The 17,330-nt window shown below is 42.1% G+C and overlaps 1 protein-coding gene across 10 annotated transcripts in view; it reads right to left on the reverse strand.

Annotated features, from left to right (window-relative positions):
- The window catches only part of DTX3 (deltex E3 ubiquitin ligase 3), a 57,520-nt gene that overhangs the window by 22,858 nt on the left and 17,332 nt on the right, over nt 1-17,330 (reverse strand). For 2 of the 10 annotated variants that reach the window (XM_069970359.1, XM_069970357.1), the window contains one exon: nt 4,897-4,987. The exons of 6 other annotated variants lie outside the window; for them this stretch is intronic. The gene's annotated coding sequence lies outside the window, so the exon portion shown is untranslated. Of the gene's footprint in view, nt 1-4,495; nt 4,577-4,896; nt 4,988-7,586; nt 7,675-17,330 lie in introns of those variants that run through there. 2 more of the 10 variants (XM_069970360.1, XM_069970361.1) reach the window with 2 other exon arrangements.

Genomic DNA, 17,330 nt, shown 5'->3' on the forward strand with positions numbered 1-17,330 from the left:
ATTACAAATCTTGTGTGCAGCTGACAATGCTTCTCAAACTGTGAGGCGGGCTTCACCAGTGAGGCGCCCCCTAGTTGCTAGCAAGGCACAGCTGGGGAGACAGTTTTTTCCATAAGCTGCACAGTCCTTTCCCTGGCTGCCCCAATCTCTGGTTTAGGAACGTTATTGACTCATTTTGTACTTTGTACTCGTAGTGCAGATGAAGGGCAATAGTTTTTATATTTGCATAAACTTCCATCACAGAAGGTGAGGCCCCAGCATCCTCTTGGTCAGCCTGGTGAGGCCCAGGCAGTTTTGTTTTTATGTTGGGTAAAGCACAGGTAGAAAAAGTTTGAGGACCACTACTCTAACTCCTTTAAGGCTCTGTTCATATTTGCTACTTTATAGTAGTTTTGGAGGGCAAATATAGCATCTATTTTTTGTTTAAAAATCCCAGAACCCTGCTGGACCCCAATGAAGTCAATGGTGTGTATATATATATATATATATATATATATATATATATATATATATATACATACACACACTTACATACAGATCAGTCACAGCAGAGTTCTGTTTTACATGGAAGCCACAACACCAGTGTCACAGCCAAAGAAATGAAGCAATAAATGTAACAGCAGCTATCTATCTATGCTAGCTATTGCACCCTTTATAGTTGCTCCACACACCATCAAAAAACACTTCAGTATGTGGCCTCTTTGCTTTTGTAAAGTTTAAAGTGACATCATCATAATAGGTTTGGGGAGGGCACCACCAAATAATAAGAAACAGGGTGCTATAGTGCCAAACCAAGTCACAATCTAGTTGAAAAGGAGAAAAGAAAGCACTATATCAGCACACCTTAATTATTCAATCAAAAAATATAATTTTATTGGAGCACAGAAAAATATATAAAAAAAAAAACATTTAAAAACATACAAACATATAGTGCAGCCCATAATAGGGTGCATTAACACTCTGTCCAAAGCGGCAATGGTATACTGCCTATATCCCTAATAGGGGAGACAAAACAAAGTAAACTAATGCAAATAGATATATGGGTGCAGATAGCTACATAATCTGGGTATCAATAATGCATGATATACGGCTCCCTTATTCTATATGCAACACTGACCTAGTGCATGTAAATACAAAAGCCTATGCGGCAAACCAATACAACCTGCACCAGGGACCATCAAATCGGACAGAGAGAGAAACCGCCCAGGGACAAAAAACATAAATAGACACCACATAGCCCAGCTTTTTTTGTCCCTGACGAAGTCGCATTGGGCGACGCAACGCGTTGGGAGGTTTCTCTCACTGTCCCTGGTTGTTAAGGTTGCACAATAATTCTTTCTTTTCTTGTGATCTGCCCTGGGAAGAGAACATTTCCCATGTGACATGCTACTTCCTGCTGTATATAACATTGTAAGCAGTCATGTTTATATGACATTTAAAATGTTCTAATATCACCCAACTCTATAAATCTAAAATTGAATTAACTCCTAAAATAAACATTTCAGTTTTCATCCCTCAGTTCTCACAGTCCAAAATAAACGCATAAATAAATGACTGGGGTTGAGAAGGAATCCATCCTGCTGTAATCTTGTTTCCCTGCCAACATATTGGGTTATTTTCCATCTACAAAAACTTTGAAATATTTGGAAAATCTGCCAGAATAATGAAAATAGACTAAAAAGACCATGTGTGTCTTAAGTGCATTATGTTATCATCTATGAAGTTTGACAGTTCAAATCCAACATGCCTATCCCTCTTCCCAATATTATCTGTCAGGGGAGAGTCGGGAGGCCCCCATGTACGTGACATCGTTGGCTAGTCCTGCTTGCGTGCTTTTACTGACTTTATACTAGTGTGTATAGAGGCCTTTAATACCGCGTTTCCCCGAAAATAAGACAGTGTCATATATTAAGTTTTCCTCCCAAAGAGGCACTATGTCTTATTTTAGGGGATGTCTTATTTCTGTCCCCCTCAGCTCTCTCCTCCCCGGCCTCCCCCCTCCGGCATACTCACCAATGTCCTGTCCTGTCCAGGAGACCAGGAGCGTGTTGTGAGATGTCAGGGCTTGCGGTGGGATGTCAGGACATGCGGATGGACATGGGGGCCATGGAACAGTTTGTCTGCGGCCTTAGCTGTTAATGTCCACAAGAGGATTAGGAGAAGGAGGGGGGGGGGGCGTTGGGTCAGGCAGGTGGTTAGCGGCTTTATTTTTGGGGGGTGCCTTATTTTAGGCTAGTTGGTAGGATAGTGGGGGTGTCTTATTTTAGGAGGATGTCTTATTTTTGGGGAAACATGGTACACATGACCAGCATCTAAACATTCGGCACAAATAGTAATTATCTGTGAACATGCCATTCATTTTTTAGATGGAAAGCGCCATTATAGAGAAACTCCAGCATGCAAATGAAATCACATCTACCTAACCCAGCCCTTTTGATAACAATACTTCATACTCTATTCTCCATCAGCTTCTGTCCATTTTTTTATTGTAGAAATCATTGTCAGCTGGCAGTGGATTTCAATATTAAACAGGTAGCTAGATTTCAATATGGCTTATCATTTTATTCTGAAGGGAGATAAGCTACTGTCAAAGGCAGATCTGGCAGTGGCTTACCTTCCGTTTACCTATGCAGTACAAAGGCAAGCTTACTGTGCATGTGTATAGGGGAGATTAGGAGTTATGAATTGGAATAGGCCACAAAAAATGTATTGTGCCTTTGTCCCCGTCATTGGAAGTCCATATGGACATTCACAGGATGTGGTAAAATCATCTTTACTGCCATATTGCATGGTAGAAAGACAGGGAGTGGCAATTTTTGCCTAAAGGGGTTACACATCCATTTTGTTTTTCTTGAGTCTCTTGGTAAAAGACATTAAAAGGCTTGTCCCACAAAGTAAAGTTCAGGGCATAGCTAACTGATCATGAGTATTTTAAAGTGACTCTTTACCCACAATCTGCTCCCTCCGTTTTTAGGGTCCTATTACACTGAGCGATTTTTAACGATTAACAATTGCAAGCAAGATTGTTTATCATTAACCTGAAATCGTTCACCATATTACACAGACTGATGGTTTTTTGTTATGATCGTTACTACGATCGTTATTGCGATCGTTACTATGATCGTTTATTCCTTCTGATCTCAGCAAAACAATGATCAATGTGCAATTACACTGAACGATTAGTGAAAAAAGGGGGAACTTGAGCGAACGAACGTGGAATTACAGCAAACAATTAATGATAATTTTAGGTTCCGATCTAAATCAACGATCAACGACATACAAAGATTTTTCAATCGTTGCCTGCAATTACACATAACGATTATCGTTTAAATTCAACGATATAACAATTTTTTACACGACAATCTAAAGTATAGGACTAAAGTATACCAGCCGGTAGTACTCAGATCTTCCCAAATACACCTGAAGACGCCCCGTCTAGGGGTGAAACTAGTTGTGGTGGCAGTGTGTTAGGTTTTTATCTGCTACTTCCACAGTTCCTATATCCCAGTAGTCTGCAGCTATTTGGGAAGATCTGAGTACCACCGGCTGGTGGACTAAAGTATATACATTAGAGAACTGTGGGAGAGTGATTTTAACTTTTTTACTGTGTCTATTGATTTTATAGTACATTATTATTTATTAAAAGCTAAGTTTTATATATAGTTTTTAAGGGGTGATTCGGGGCCCTCTGGGCTAATGGCCCTTTGCGCCAGTGTGATATTTGTTTAAATATACCCTGGACCCCCTTGGTTTTTCTAGGCACTTTAGTTGTTTGCTAGGCCTGCATAGTCTCTCCTTTCTTCCTCCCTGCCCTCCTCATCATTAGGAATGCCCCTAGAAGGATTTCTCCTATTAATTATTTGTCTAAGTGGTGCACATGTGCTGGACTGTTAAGGCACAGGTGTACTGTTCAGACAAGTGATGAATAGGAGAAATTGTGGGTAGATTGTGGGTACAGAGTCGCTTTAACTGCTGGGACCCCTATGATCTTAAGAATGAACTCTCTAAGAACGGAGTGGCAGGCACATATGTACACCGCCTCTTCATTCATTGCCTATGGGAACTGCCAAGATAGGCGAGTACAATGTTTGTAAGCATCTGGTGGCCCTCACAGCATATGAATTGAGTGTCAGTCACATGTGCCAACTGCATCTCTGTTTAGCAGGGAGAGTCAGGTCCCCATTTTTGGGACCATGGGGGGCTCCCAACAGTTGGGTGTACCGCTATTAGTCAGTTATACCCTATCCTGAGGATAGATCATAAGGATCTTGTAGGACAACTTCTTTAATGTTAAATGTTTCAGCACTGCAGGCTTTATGGCTGCACCACCATGAAATGCTGATCATAGTTATTATATGACAAAACTACAGATATTAGTTTATTAGAGGGGTGATGTCACAAAGCAAAGAAGGGAAAATCAGATGTGTACCTCACGTATGTAAAGCAGAACAATTGTGCTGTTTTTAGTAAAAAAAAAAAAAAAAAAACAACTTACATCACTGTACCATTTTTCTTCCTGGTTTCCTCTCTAAACCGTGACCCTGCTGTTGCCATGCAACAATGCAGACACTTTCCCACAATCCTCCTTGCTGCATGTGAGGTGAAAACCAACTGCCAGTACTAATCAGACCGATCATGTGACTAGTATTGAACTGAGCATAAGTGTCCCAAGAGTGGATGCCTGGCAGGCAATTACCGAGGGAAACAGGTTATGAAACTAGACAGGTGCATGGGGGATATTAGGGAGGCTATAGCTCTCAAACAATACATTTTAAGAAATGTTTGTGCATTTGGAATATGTTTCATTTAACATAATGCATCACTATAGACCTAATTTTCTTTGTGACACCATCCCTTTAAGTGATCTATATAAGTGTGAGAATAGATGTCTCTTACCGTCATTGTTACACTTTTTATGTCGCTAGCCTCGCTAGTATGTAAAACCCTTGATCCTTTAGAATCCTGTAGAAATCTGGCAGTTCCGGTTCTGAAGGAAAATTGCTAAAATTTAGAGACTTTGAACATTCTTACAGCTAAAAGGTTTTTATCTCTTTGTGGAGTTATGCTGACCTTAACCTATTAGCTATCCTCATAGCTAGTGTATAATAAAATATCAGAGTCACACTAATGGCACATGGACAAATATATCATCTCTATACAGCAGATTTCCAAATCAAAACCAGTATACAGTACATCTGTATAATAGCTGAGGCTCTATTGCAGAAGGGCCTATTTTATCTTCCCTGTGGTGTAGGTAAGGACCTAGGTGAAATGTCAAGAGACGTTTATAGGAGTACAGACCAAAGAAGATGAAACAGAAAAAAAGATTAGAATAGCCTCCGGTGTTTTGTTTTATAATGTGATATAAATGCATTATTACCAACATATCTCACAAGACTCATCCTAAAAGTGTTCAATGATTAAATGAAATGCACAATAGTAGTGATTGTATCACTGCATTATAGCAATTGCTTAAAGTGACTCTGTACCCACAATCTGACCTCCCCAAACCACTTGTACCTTCGGATTGCTGCTTTTAATCCAAGATCTGTCCAGGGGTCTGTTCGGCAGGTGATGCAGTTATTGTCCTAAAAAACAACTTTTAAACTTGCAGCCCCATGCCCAACGGCCGGGGCTTAGAATGTCTATGCATTAGGCTAGAACAACCTCTCTGTCGCTTCTCCCCGCCCTCTTCATTATTAAGAATGCCACTGGAACATTTTCTCCTGTCTGAACATTGCACAGGTTCCTTAACGAACCAGCCCATGTTCAGTATTCACACAGCTGCTGAATAGGAGACAATCTGCCTTGAGCATTCCTAATGATAAGGGGGGCAGGGAGGAGCGACAGAGAGGTTGTGCCAGCCTAATTCATAGACATTCTAAGCCCCGGCCATTGGGCACGGGGCTGCAAGTTCAAAACTTATTTTTTAGGACAACAACTGCATCACCTGCTGAACAGACTGCAGAACAGATCTTGGATTTAAAGCAGCAATCCAAAGGTAAAAGTGGTTTGGGGGGGGGGGGGGTTGGGTCAGATTGTGGGTACAGTCGCTTTAAAGGGGTAGTTCACAAAAAAAAAAAAAAAAAAAAAAAAAATCAGCTGGTCTCAGCAATTGCCAGAGATTTGTAATTCACTTCTGTTAACAAAATCTTGTCTTCCAGTACTTCAGGAAGTGGTATTCTTTCAAGTCTGGAGAGCAGGAGAGGTTTTCTGTTGGGATTTACTATTGCTCTGGACAGTTCCTGTCAGACAGAGGTGTCAGCAGAGAGCACTGTGTCAGACCAGTAAAAACACACCACTTCCTGCAGCACATTCAGCAGCTGACAAGTACTGGAAGACTTAAGATATTTTGATAGAAGTAGATTACAAATCTCTGGCACTTGCGGAGTCCAGCTGATTTGAAAGATAAATTTTTTTTGTGAACTACCCTTTTAATATCTCCATACAGTAGTAATGAGACCACACAGTAGCAATCATTACCATACGGTGTGGCGGAACGGGTAAGTAAATATATATTTTCATCTTCTTCCCTACAGCCCTAGCACTATATCAATTATCTTAAAATGCTGGAATACTCCTTGAAATGTATGCCATATTCCTGTAATTTGTCCAGCCCTTCCTCCAATGCAGTAATCATACATAATAGTTCTGAGCAAGGTACGGATGACAATGACCTGATATGTGCATTGTGTTTGTATGGGGGATATATAGACAAAATTGCAGAAGATATTTTAAATAAAACTATTTACAGTGTTGCTTCACTGTACAATGGAGTGTTACTTCCATTTAAGAAAATATTTGAAGTTTTGATGGGTTGGGGTCTCAGTGCTATGACCACCCCCTGGGGAAAGCACTGATCTAGATTATTAGGATTAGTAGAGATGGAGTTTCAAGATGCCCATACACTTTATACTAAAGTCAGCCAGACCTGCTGCTGCCTCCCGACTCTCCCGATGATTTGAGGATAATGGTCAGGTGTGTTGGATTTTTGCTGCCTGACCCTTCTGTTCTTAGAGTGTTTTTAGGGTGATATGGCGGCGGCAGAGCTCTGGCGTTGGCTTACCCCTCACCTTCCCACAGGGAACACATAAATGTTCGGCTGGATGTTCATGTTCATGGGGAGGATTGGAGAAATAACAATCGGTTAGGCCAGGAGTGTCAAACTCGTGGCCCACCAGCTGTTGCAGAATTACAATTCCCAACATGACGGGGAGCCAAAGTCAAAGCTGTAGCTGTCAAGGCATGATGAGAATTGTAGTTTTACAACATTTGGAGGACCATCAGTTTGACACATGTGAGTTAGGCCGACGGTTAATAAAAGTGTATGGCAACCTGTTCACATCAGGCTGAGCCCTATGTTTAGTGAATGCACTGAAGAACAATTCTAGCATATGTTCCACAATATCCATAGGGTCTACGCATCTAATGGGGGGCCAAAGCTATGCTAGTATACATCTGTATATCTTTTTTGTAGTACTGAATTACTATTCCAACCATGGAAACTTATTAGCTGTACAGCTATGCAGGGAGATCCGTCACAGCCATCCAATGTGGTAAGCAGACCATAATATTCTGTACATCACCTGTATCTTCTGCTTCCTGTGAATGGTGGATATGAAATACAGCTCCATTGCATCCATGTACAGAACACACCTCATCACTGCACATAATATATAGTCATTCTCCTAGAACCTCACACGAACGTGACACTGAGAAAGTTTAGTTGACAGATAAGGGTCATGCAGGTTCAGGGTCTCCATGACAACAGGGAAAGTGGAGTAAAATCCTGGTTGTATAGGTGCTATAAAGGCAGCAGTGAGAAGGTCTGTGCACAGCTCAGAACAGCCCCAGCACATATACTGTGTAAGACATAGGTAAAACGCTGACACCTCTGAATGAAGTCACAGAAGATGCATAATACAACCAAACAGAAAATCCATCTGCTGTAGCCTGGAATTATTTATAAAATATACAAATTAACAATCCTATAAATGACAACTATGATCAATGAGATCAATTATACAGCAAGATAAAACCTACCTTAGGGGACACAATTAGGTTATATTCACACACAGCAAAATAAAAGATAACTACAGCTGTCATTTCTACAACAAAACATAAACAAATAATTGTCATTTTTTGCAAAAACATATTGTAAATAATGAGCATGTTTATTTGTTCTATGCCTGTACTCAATTGTGTGTGCACTGATGGTTAATGTCTAGAGATGAGCGAACCTGGAGCATGCTGCAGTCCATCCGAACCCGAACTTTCGGCATTTGATTAGCGGTGGCTGCTAAAGTCGGATAAAGCCCTAAGGCTATGTGGAAAACATGGATATAGTCATTGGCTGTATCCATGTTTACAGACAACCTTAGAGCTTTATCCAAGTTCTGCAGCCCCAGCTAATCAAATACCAAACGTTCGGGTTCGGATCGACTCGAACCCGAACCTGGTTCACTCATCTCTTTTAATGTCCAATAGATTTCAATAGAGCATATTATTACATTGAAAAATACAGACATATTTTGCTTTTACTTTACTGTGTGTGTGTACATAGCCTATGTGTATCTAAAAGAGCCCTTAAGGCCCTATTACATGGAACGATTACCGGCCGTTACGGCTGATAATCGTCCCATGTAATAGAAAGCAACGATCAGACAATATAAACAATGTCGGCTGATCGTTGTTGTTGTTTGTCTTTCAAAATGTTGAAAGACAAACGACTGTGATAGCAGCGATCTGCAGCCGCCGCTCCGTAGAACAGGAGCAGCGGCAGCAGACCACCACTTATCTCTATGGGCTGCCTGGACAACCTAGCAATCACCCGGGCAGCCCCCCGGCACCTCCCCGCGGCCCCCCTGCACTTACCTGCTCGCTGCCACAGCGTATAATAGCAGCGACAGCAAGCAGCGAACAAGGAGCAAACGAGCGCTGACAGCACTCGTTTGCTCTTCTGGTCACCCCGTGTAATAGGGGCTTTAGAGGGGTTGTTTACTATTCCCTATCACTGCCATTCTGACAACACCCATCACATTGCTAAGGACTTCCTGGACTCCATCTAAACACTGTGCTGTACAGTATATGGTCATATTGGTGTTGAAGAGATAGCACCACCTTTAGCTGGGAGTGTTGCACATTTGCACAGTTTGGTAGTATCAGGTTTTCGAGGTTTTAATCATACCCTGAGGGGGTGGAGTTGGAAAGTCATGTGACCCCACTCCAGGTGGTTTTAAACAAGTCGTGATGTTGTATGTAATAAATATTGATTGATCAGGCTGCCAGATACTCCTTCTTATTATATATGGTCATATTGTGCTGCAATATCAGGTCATTGTCATATGTGCTTTGTTAAGCTCCAGAACTTTTATGTGTGGTCAGTGTAGTTAAGGCAAGGCACGGGTTGCTGTAGATGAAGGTACATTTCTGATCTTCATCCTCAGCGCCATTTCTGTACTATTAGGAGTAACATTTTTATGCTAATAAGACATTTTGTTGCACTGGGGATGGGACTGCCCCTCCCAGTGCACCAATTCACCCCCACTCTGCCACCAGTGCACCAAATGCCTTATTAGCATTAACATTTAACTCCTAATATTGAAGAAACTTACCTTCATCCTCAGCGCCCCGTGTGCAATAGGGCAATAGGCACATATTAACAGGTTAGATTCTTCTGACCTGCTGAAAGTGTCCCTTTATATAAGTATATATTTTATCTAAAGACCCAGCAATGTATCAACTATTTTAAATGCTAGAATAAAACTTTAGTTTACGGCCTCTGTTTTATTGTATAGCATATAAAGTTATATGGTAGCCACCGAAATCAAAGGGTCATATAATGCACAGGAGTGAAGACAGACGTTTTTTTTTTAGCAATCCTACATTTGTCCATTTGAAAAGGGTCCTGGAGAGACCTTCATAAACGAGGATTAGAGATGAGCGAACCGTGGCAACACTAAATACTCTGCATTTAATTGCCCGTGGCTGAAGAAGTTGGATGCAGTCCTAGGGAATCCCGGAAAACATGTATACAGTTTATGGCCTATGGTTGTATCCATGTTTTTCAAACAGCCTTAAGGCCCTATTACATGTAACGATTATCGGCCGTATTCAGCCGATAATCATCTTGTGTAATAGAAGACAACGATTAGCCAACATGAACGATGTCGGCTGATCGTTGCCTATCGTTGTCTTTCAACATGTTGCACCAACTTCAGCCACTGGTAATCAAATGCAGAGCATTTGGGTTGCGACAAACCCAGGCGCGCTAAAGGGTTCACTTATAGCTAATCCTGAGACATTTAGGAAGGACTCTTCAGGACCTTCTTCAATTAGCTAAAGTGTAGGATCTCTTCTCAGGATGCCATAAAATAAGGTATCAAAAATGACAACCACTTGCTGCATCCGATGCTCTTAAATAGTTCCTTTAATAATGGACTATTATTCAGGTGCAATAGATGTAAAGCATCTCCATGGTACCACACTACCACCACTTTAAACTGTTAGTATAAAATTGCAGCAGGTATGGTATATATACTCTATGCCAGATATAATAACACACGTTTTTCCACAGTTTCCATTTTGTCTTCTTGAAGGACTAAAGAAAAATAAGACTGACCACGATTATTGCTGCTAACAGGGGTGCAACCAGTCATTGAGGTACTTACAAGTGTATTAGATACTCTTCTTTACATAGATAAAGTAATAGTTCAGAAATGGTGTTATGGGAACCCAGGATCTCAATGTCTAAGCTGACTAGGATTTGGGGGCACTAATCCACAGTACTAATACAAAGCCAAGCAGTGCTCTGCTAGGGTGATAGATCAACACAATGATTTATCTGTAACAATTTGCAGCTCATATATCCCAGGGGCCAAAGTTCTGCTGTATTACAGGCCCATGCCCCATGAATCCATACTACTGCTGTGTGTGTGAGGCCTTGGTGTGATTGACAGACCGAATGCACTTAGTACTGACGGATATCCCATCAGTATGCTCCCGGGACACAGATTTCCCTGTACTAAGGGTAGGCTGATTGATCCTGAATGATCACGTGATATTATCAATTAACTACTAACTTAAATACTGCTACAATAAATAAGACACACAGGGTACACAGAGGAACTACATTTTGCTACAGAGACCCATTGGAAATCTGTCAGCCCATCGACATGGATTGACAGATAATTGGGCAATAAAACTCTACCTGTTCCCTTGTAATAAATTATCAAATTAAGTTTTTATTTCAGAGTGGAGAGTCAGAGAGGCGGAGCCAAGCTGCTGATGTGCCACAGCACTGTCTACCCTTCTCTTCCTGCTGTGCTATGTTTGATATACAAATATGGGCTCACAGTGCCAAGCCCTGTATATCAAACATAGGAGCGCATATCACTTGCCTGGACTTTGTATACCATTGAGACAAAAGCACAGTAATCGGCTCTGCAGCGCATTTAAGCCTCATCATTATGCACAGTACAGGCACATGAATTGTATACAGTGCCCTGTGCTGTAAACCCAGACCCTATTGTCAATCATCCAGGGCAGGGAGAGAGAGAACGTCAGGAGGCAGATTATGCTGTGGCACATCAGCAACTCAACCCCACCTCTTTGACTCTTCCGCACATAATAAAAACTGATGAACGGGCCAACAATTTTATAAAAAGTAATGCTATTTTTATTGCCCCATTATCTGCCAGCTTACAGGCTACGTAGTCTCACCCACTCCTTTAAACAAATTTGCCAGAAAATGAAGAACAGGGGCTTTTTGAATACTATATACTATAACATGTATTTACTTTGTTGTTGTTGTCGTAAAAATATTGTTCTAGCTTTGATATACTCTAGCATAGTCACCTCATTTATTACAATACAAACTCATAGGCTTCTGCATATGACCACTACTCTGCCTAACAATTCCCTGTGCCTATACATTTAGTATATAGATCTGCAATTCAGTCAATAGGCTATTACATTTATTTATTTATTTATTTTTCTGAAGTCTGGTTTCATCTTTATGCATTTGGGCTAATCTATCCCTAAGTATACCAGTCTATCAGAGGGTCAACACCCTAGATCTGTTGTGAAGTGCCTATTTCATATGTGTAGACCACTTGTTTTAATATATTTTTTACTTTTAATGCATATCTAATAAAAGTTAGATTTTATACGCAATTCTGGGAAATTAACCACTACTCTGCCTAACAATTCCCTGTGCCTATACATTTAGGTATATAGATCTGCAATTCAGTCAATAGGCTATTACAAAAAGCTATCACTTTATATATAACATGGCACACAGATTGCTTTCACATTTAAACAGACTGCTATTGGCATCAGCTAACAAGCTAGGTGACAGATACACCCCTTTAGGTTAAGGCAAACCTGTCAGTCAGTCGATCCTATATGTTTCTGATATAGGAGGAGCTGTAATAAATAAAAATAGTTTTCTACTATAGAACATAAAGCAATAGAAGTGTATGATCAATGGGTTAATGCTTTCTTCAGGGACTGACAGCCTTCCCTGTATCCATGCTCATACACAGACAGTTGTCAATCACTGACAGAGGGTAGGAGCAGCTAAACACAGGTCTTACCACATACAGATAAGCTCAACAGGAGCGAGAGATTAAAATGCTAATTTCCAACTTCCCCTGCATTGTTTTCTACTAAACGGTTTATGATACTGCGCATACAAAATGCTGATATGCCCGCATTGTATAATGCAATGTTTTGTGCTGCACTGCATTCTAGATGAGTTGGTTTGTGCTACTTCACATCCCTGTATAATGCCTGGCGAAAAAACTAAAGTTTCCAGAATTCAATTCAAAAAAGCAAATCTATATAAACACTTAACAAGCACAATCTGCTGGGAGATTTGAGCAGCAGAATTGTAAATGCAGCTGTGGATGTGAAGAGCCTACAATACATGCAGGGTCAGATAAGGAGATGCAATGTATTTTATTCCAAGATATCCACGTCAACCAAAAACAACATTTACATGCAGCTCAGCCATGAGTTTCTACTAACCCAATGTATAATATTCCCTTAGACGATTACTGTTCTGTCCAAGACCACTAAAAAAAATTAAAGGGGAACTATCAGCAGGTTAGATGAATCTAACATGCTGATAGTCCCGTATAGCGCCTGGGACGCTGAGGACGAAGGTATGTGTCTTACCTTCCTCCTCTGCGCCGCTTCTGTGCTGTTAGTCGGCTTAATCTTTAGCCGGGAACCCTGGTTATCAATGGAGTGGGCAGGCCAGATGACGCTATGGGGGCAGGCAGTGCACCTTACAGTGCTCCGGGCCGAAGATTAAGCCAACTAACAGCGTGAGACCAGCACTGAGGAGGAAGGTAAGACACATATCTTCCTCATCATCATCTAGGGCGCTATAGGCGGCTATTAGCAGGTTAGATCGGTTTAATCTGCTGATAGTTCTCCTTTACAATTAACGTGGACAGATTCATCTATAAGTCCAAATAGGCCAAAAAAGGGTCAAAAACATTTACTACTATAAAGTCCGATTGGCCAACAGTCATTATGGACAAAACCAAACACTTACTTTTCATTCTGGGCGACAATCTCCTTTAAATAGAAACCAGCACCAGCATTTTCATGTTTAAGACAAAGTTACAATGCTGTAGGGTGTTTAAACAGTGTCCTATAAAAGCCCATCTCACATATAGCCTATGCACGCAGATAGACTACCTTGAGTTACTGGGACAGGCCTGACTGGGTCACTGCTATAATGCTGCTCATTCTAGCATACTGCTATACACTGATGAGGGGGACAAGAACCCTGAAATAGCTGTCTACAGATGGGTGGCTCTTTCTATGTGGAGGTGATTCTGCTTTGGCTAATAATTCCCAGTCATTTTAAGGCTTTTAAGGTAGCCATATACCAGAGTGATTATATAGACAGTATATTGATACATTTTCATTGTAAGGCGTGAAGGCTATATACTTATATGAGCTGACTAATAAGGTACTTTGCACTTGTTAAACTTGCCACATGGTCTACTTTTCATGTCTAGTAATATAAAATAAGTTATGAAACACTGCTTTACAATACTTTATAGTATAGTTTTCATATTTAATAATTCATCACATTGCTAAACAGGATACACTTCAAGCTGGTTTAAATAAAAAAATACAGTATTTTCCGGCGTATAAGATGACTGGGCGTACAAGACGACCCCCGACTTTTCCAGTTAAAATATAAAGTTTGGGATATACTCGCTGTATAAGACTACCCCTATTCCAACACACACCAAATAAAAATAAAGGACATCAGACAGCAGTGAGATCTGAAAGGGCAGAGAAGGAGGTTACAGTGATACCAGTAGGATACAAGGGCGGCCAGACGGGTGAAAGAGGTGTGTTTTTCTGGGCCCAGTACCACTCTAGTGCATCTCTTTTTTTCAATATCCCGGACACCTGCAGCTTGCTCTGTCCTATATATGGTCGCGGCATTCGGCGGGAATGTGGCCAGTTTGAGCTCCCCCCACGGTATGCTGCAACCACAGATACTCCAGTCCAGTAGTGAAGTTCTTCAGCACCTGCCTTATAAGACGACACCCGGCGTATAAGACGACCACTGACTTTTGAGAAGATTTTCCTGGGTTAAAAAGTAGTCTTATACACAGGAAAATACAGTACATAGAGAAACTTAATGTTATAAGCTCATTACCACTAGTAAGTGGTGGATTAATAGCTGAATGGCAGGTCTATTATACTGCATGACCAAGATAAGTAGCTTTCACACTAACAATAAGAAAGAGTAGAGTGGTAACAAGAGACACAGAGTTGATGGGGGGCCCGGTAATCTAGGAATGGGGGGTAATATTACATGAAGGAATGATGAACAGTAATCCCAAGGAAGCCACCTACTAAAAAGTGCCCATACACCATCAATATTTGTCAGCCATACGTTCATTAGGTTGGCTACTATCCCTTCCAATCCCTCCATAAAAACACAAACACGCCACTCAGCCTTAAAGAGGATGTACCATCAAGTACATCCTCTTTAGTCTGAAACGACGGATCAAACAGCGCCGTCACGGGGCAGCCGGTGCCGCAGTCCGTTTTTCGGACCGCGGCCCGGTTCCCATGCACGGCGCTGTTCTATGCACCGGAACCGGCTGGTGCTCAAGCACTGGAGGTAGGCCGGGCCGTCCTCAGTGGGTGGGAATTCCCTCCCCTGTATGACGCGGCTCCATTAGAATGAATGGAGCCTCGTCATAGAGGAGAGGAAATTCCCTCCCACTGGGGGCGGCTCGGCCTACCTCCAGTGCTTGAGCACTGGCCGTTTCCGGTGCATAGACTGGCGCCGTGCACGGGAAACGGGCCGCGGTCCGTTTTTTGGACCGAGGCCCGGTTCCCGTGCATGGCGCCGTTCGATTCGTCGGTTCAGATTAAAGAGGATGTACCTGGTGGTACATCCTCTTTAAGTTCATGCTTTGTGTATGAGGAAAGGGAAGGTAAGTCGCTGCCAGACAGCCCCAGCAGCGGTGTATCTATCACATTAAGGTTGGCAGGTTCAGCTGACTTTTCTCGATTATGTAGTAGTATGGGTCAAGCTTTGTTCACACAAAGTAGTTTATGCTGTTTGATCATTGAGTTCTATTGAACTTGATGAAAAACAGCGTGTGGGAAGGAGATACTAGGCCATAATAATAATAATAATAATGTATTTAGTGCTAGGACCACAATGGATTGGACTATGGTGTGGCGAATTAGTGTTATAGCTACTGTAGATGCTGAAACAGTAGTCAACCAACAAAACTGGTGATATAGTTGTAACAGCTATGTAACAACTATATCACCATTTTTGTTTGTTGACAACTGTTACAGTATCTACAGTAGCTATAACACTAATTCACCACACCATAGTCCAATCCATAGTGGTCCTAGCGCTAAATACATTATTTCTAATACTCTAGAGTGTTATAAATAGAGGCATGGGGTTATTAAAGCGACTCTGTACCCACTGTGCATCCCCCCAACTACTTATACCTTTTTGTAGCTGATGACAAGTCCTTTCTGCTGGTATCTTTATAAACGCTGGTTGTGCTTTCCTGAGGCAGAAAATTAAACTCTAGTTGAGGTGTAGCCATGTCAAAGAGGCGTGGCCTAGAGCGATCGTGCCCTAGGCCAGCACCGCCTGTGTGGTGCTGGTCTCCATCTCCCTCTGCCTTCCGTTCCACCCCCTGTCCGTCCGCACAAGATCGGTGCGCAGCGGCGCATGTGCAAAGGAGAAGCTGTCCAATTAGGGGGGAGGGGCGGGGCGAAAGGCAGGAGAGGCAGTGCAGGGCCAGGCGCATCACTACCATGGGGCGAGGACAGGACACACCACAGAGGCAGCGCGGACCCGGCAATGTCACTGCAGCGGCGCCGGGGGGTTAAACAACAGTGCGAGCGCACACGCAGCTAACACTGTGTGGGCGGACAGGGAGCGGAACGGGAGGCAGGGGGAGACGGAAACCAACACCACACTGGCGGTGCTGGCCTAGGGCAACATAGCTCTAGGCCATGCCTTTTTGATAGCTACACCTCAACTAAAGTTCTATTTTCTGCCTCAGGAAAGCACAATCAACGTTTATAAAGATACCAGCAGAAAAAACTTCTCATCAGCTACAAAAAAAGGTCTAAGTAGTTGGGGGGGGGGGGGGGGATGCACCGTGGGTACAGAGTCACTTTAAGCTGCTTAGACACATATCTGCAGTACAGCGCCGTGTAAACAGACATCCCTAGGAGTCTGAAGAGAGTTGATAATATGATACTGGGCCATGCCATAGTCATACAGCCCCATTAATGCTCTAGAATGGCACACCTGCTCACAAACACACTAAAATCTTGTAGACGATTGCCAAAAGATGGAAGGCTGTTATCACTGCAAAAGAGGACTCAACTCCATATTAGATTGTACATTGTAAGCCCTCACGGACAGGGTCCTCTCTCCCTTTGTGCCTCTCATTCACTTTATTCACATTGGTTTTTTATTTTATGTTACATCCTGTACATTAATCTCTTATCTTATGTATGACGCTCTGGTATTAAGGGCACTATATATTAATAAATAAATTATAAATAATAGGAAGAATATTAACACAGTGTTAAATGAAATATTCAATAGATGTATAAACATGTTACAGTTAACATACTTTATACCAGTGTGCCGTGGCACACTAGTGTGCCTCGACACATGGTCCGGTGTGCCGCGGGGAAAGTCCCCCAAACTATGGTGCCCCTGTGAAACAGGAGAAAACAATGGGGGAGAGAAACCTGGGGATGGGGGAGAAGCAGGGGGGGAGAGAAGTTTGGTGGAG

This window comes from Dendropsophus ebraccatus, chromosome 5 (assembly GCF_027789765.1).
Source record: "Dendropsophus ebraccatus isolate aDenEbr1 chromosome 5, aDenEbr1.pat, whole genome shotgun sequence".
Taxonomy (NCBI): Eukaryota; Metazoa; Chordata; class Amphibia; order Anura; family Hylidae; genus Dendropsophus; species Dendropsophus ebraccatus.